The following is a 4,008-nucleotide window of genomic DNA, read 5'->3' on the forward strand; positions in this document are numbered from 1 at the left end:
GCACTGATGAAGAAATTCATTTGATTTTCTTTAGTGGGTCTTTTGTTGATAGGAATTTGATTCACCGTCTGATTAAAACGAGCAATGAATTCTCGCATTGGCTCATGAATTTCCTTCTTCATTGAAGTCAACTGGGAAAGGAGCAAATGTTCATCTTCAGTAGTCTTAAATCTCCTCTCAAAAGCTTGAATCAAAGTTACCCATGAAGTAATTGATCCAGCTGGTAGTTGTCAGAACCATTCAGTTGTGGCTTCGGTGAGTGTTTCAACAAAAATATGAACAGAAACATCTTCATGCTGGATTGCAAGAACACCACTTGTTGTAAAGAATGCACTTATATGCTAATCAATAGTGACTTTTCCGTCACCAAAAAACTTGGGAAGAATTTCTCGAGAACCAACGAGCATGTCATGTAATTGGTTCCCTAAATCTAGAGGATCAATAGCAGCTCCCCATGGGACTGGTGGCTGTGGTGCTTGATGTGCCATAGTCGGAAGAATGATATTCAAGGGCTGAAAATTTATAGCTAAAAGTACAAGAGTACCTAGCAGAATCAAAGCTTGAAAGGCCGCAGGAGAAACAATAGCCTTGGTTGGTGAAGAAGACCTACTAACAGACTTGACCTTTCTTTTCTTCTTAGGAGTAACTGGCTTAAAATCTAACTTTTGAAGGGCTTCAAAATCTTCATCTACCAAACCCTTTTGTCTATCAACCCACGTGTATGGTTTATCGGCCAGCTTAATGATTATTATTTATTTTCCCTTGAATATGACCAAGATTTTGTCTATTTCTTCTTGGAATGACCACTATTCTTTCAATAACTAAAATGTCCTGACCAATAGGGGCTATTCGCAAGATTTCTCCAAACTCTTCTTCTTCTACAAGAACTTGATTAACTTGATGATATTCTTGTACACTTCGTCTACACCTCTAGGCTAAAGTGTTCAAGTCTGAGATGATATCTTCCTGGGTGTCTTGAAAGCCGAGGTTCGGTTGGAGAACAGGAAAAACGTTCTAATGCGGAAGCACCATTGTACTTCATCATAGGTGACTTTCAATCTTTCTGTTCAGTCTCCCCAGCGGAGTCACCAAAAACCTGTTGGTAAACAGATTTGTCATAGAAGAATTTCCCAATGGAGTGTGTGGCAAACCGTTCACAATAGTTGGATAGGCCCTTGGTATGCGGCCTTCCTCTGCATTTAGAGGGGCAGCTCCCTCGTACGATGTACTTTTTAAAGGATTTCCAAATAAAGATTTAAAACTTCAAAGTTTAAGAGAAATTCATCGAAGACAAATGCACCACATGCTCTTACGACCTTCTTTGGTAAAGAGGACTGATAACAAGGGTGATCAAGGACTACGCTTGAAAGCAACCAGTATTATCAACAACCTTTATTAACATTCATAAACACTCGCATAATACCATGAGAATGTCTACTACAACGCATAACAATTTTGATTTTAAAATAAGAAACCCAAAGTACATCTCATTTCATTTCCTTGCACCAAGAAAGTAATAGAGATTTTTCAATTTCAGAGATAAAAAGTGTACATGCTTTCCAAAATTTATCCCTTAATCAAAATTTCAGCATAGTGTTCCCTTATTTTTAAAACCCCCAAAAAAGTCTCGTTACAAAGCCCCAAAGTGCCCTTATATAGACACAGAGGTTAATAACTACCTCTTCGCGGTTAATAACCACCTCCAAAATATGTGATTTTTGGAGGTTAATTAACTTCAATAAAATTAACCTTAAATGACAAAGATCACTAATTGAAATGTATGGCTTGGAACATGTCTTTAGAAGATTGAATCATTAACTTGATGCTTGGATATATCCGCTGGCATTTACTGAGATATTTCATCTTGTGAACAAATGCCAACTGGATAGTTGATTAGATATCAAATTGCCAAAGAAAGTAGTAAATCGAAGTCCTATTGCTCATTGACCAAGTGTTGTCGATTCACTAATCGGGCTTGTTCCTGTTGCAAACAACGGGCAACTTTAGTTGCTGCTATTGCTGCCTATCTCTATCTACGACAGTGTATAACACTCAATGCCCGAGCCATGATGTAACAAGGCAAGATAAATCTGATAGCTCGTAGAAGGAAAAGAGTGAAAAAGGTTGAACCATGCTCATCTCCTCCAAAAAATTTTATAGCAAGTGCATGTCGTAAAAGCAAAAGAGCCATGAGAATCAAAGCTGTAGATTGGAGACATGATGCACTACTTGAGTTCACTGATGAGTATTCACCATAATCGCTTTCAAAGAAGTGTCTCTCTGCTGCAACCATAGCAAGAAGGTGAGGATCACGTAGGTCCAATTCTACTTTAGATACTTCCCAACTTGACCTGATACTGATGGGAATGTCATCAGAATAAGCTAGCTGAGGAGCAGTATAACTGGGCTTGTATTGCTGATGGCATATCTCACAAGTAATGTCTCCTTTCTCATTGCACTAACGTTGCACACATTTGCGATGCACATACTTCAAACTCCCACAACAAGCACACAGAGATTCCATGTTTCCATCATCATCCTCATCCTGATAGATACGACACTCAACCATAGTGCATGGACCGTCTCCATAGTCGAAGGTGGGAGAGTCAGGAATCATCTACAAGGACTTGGCATCAAGAGAAGAAACCTCTTTACAAGCCTCAGGAGGAGAATCTAGTGTCAAAACCCCATTTTGCTGGAAGGGAACCTGACCATGTTGTGATGGCCTCTGGGCCTCGGCTGTAGCTGATTCCAAGGTGGAAGCGGTTATCAAACGGTCCACACACAAGATAAAATGATCTCTTATTGACCGATCCCTATTCACCACTTCCAAGTGGCTCTGATCATTCACATCATCCAACATGACAAGGGCACAGACTCCTCAAAAATAGTTTTCCATCATAGCTTTACCCTTGGCAACACTCGAAACTTCTCCATGGTACTTTCCCAGTCTTCCTAGAATTGACTGTTGCAAGTCTAGAAGTGTACCATTTTTCTGTGCAAAGAAACATGCTTCGAAGGTACCATGAATTCAATTGTAAACAGCCTTGGCCAAGGTGGCTTTCCCGACATCGGCTATGCCGTAGACTCCCACTCTCACTATGCTATGCTACGAACTTAGATCTAATTGTTTGAGTAGGTCATAGATATGTGTTTCAAGTCCTACAAGATGGACAGGTATATCTAGTGGAATACACTTTTATGAATAGCCATAACCTGTTTCGAAGCTTCCTATTTCTGTTACACATATATCATAGCAAAGTTGATATATATATATATATGCTACTGTATGTAATTTTTACATTGATTGGTGAAGAGAATTCGATTAGAGTAATCATAGCCAAAATAATGGGCATCATTTGTTATATAACCGACAGAGCTCAAATTCTTCCCAATAGTCTTGATAGGTGTGTGCTGAAGTTTCTCAGTGCAATATGATTTGTCAAAAACACCTCCCACTTCTACTCCATGCTCCTTAGATTTAAAATAGTGATTAGTGATTACATTGATGAAAATCCTCCCTTTCTTCTATAAGCAGCAATGATTGCATTCCATGAAAGTATGTCTCACTCAGTCATTTTCTCAAACACTTCGCATGTATCTATTAGATTTTTGAAAAATTTTGTGTTTAGATATCTTAATTTCCTTTTCATTGATGTGAGAGTGTATTTGCTTGCCTTTGAAAGCACATGCTTGGAGATGTAGGTCTGCAAGAGTTGGAGGTATGTAAAAGAGTTTATAGTTTGTTTATGAGAGGTAAGCAGAATATCTAATTCTTCCTTCAACAAACCCCCTTCACATAATGTAGCAAGTTTGAGATTTGAATCATGACTGATGTGTTGGGGATGCTTGTTCAATCTGCTCATTATGATCATCTTGAGTACAAGAGCTTGAATTTGCTTACCTGATCACAAAATCTTAGTATTCTCACGTCCCCTCAGAACACTAGGAAAGCTCAGAGCATTCAATGCAATACCAACGCTGCACAATTCAAAAAATAGGCTCAAG

The 4,008-nt window shown here is 38.8% G+C and overlaps 1 pseudogene; it reads right to left on the reverse strand.

Moving 5' to 3' along the window:
- Positions 1–1,933: 1,933 nt before the first annotated feature.
- On the reverse strand, positions 1,934–2,569 carry LOC149556127 (uncharacterized; annotated as a pseudogene).
- Between the last annotated feature and the right edge of the window lie 1,439 nt (positions 2,570–4,008).

This window comes from Cupressus sempervirens, chromosome 5 (assembly GCF_028749045.1).
Source record: "Cupressus sempervirens isolate cs-2001-9-10 chromosome 5, ASM2874904v1, whole genome shotgun sequence".
Lineage (NCBI taxonomy): Eukaryota > Viridiplantae > Streptophyta > Pinopsida > Cupressales > Cupressaceae > Cupressus > Cupressus sempervirens.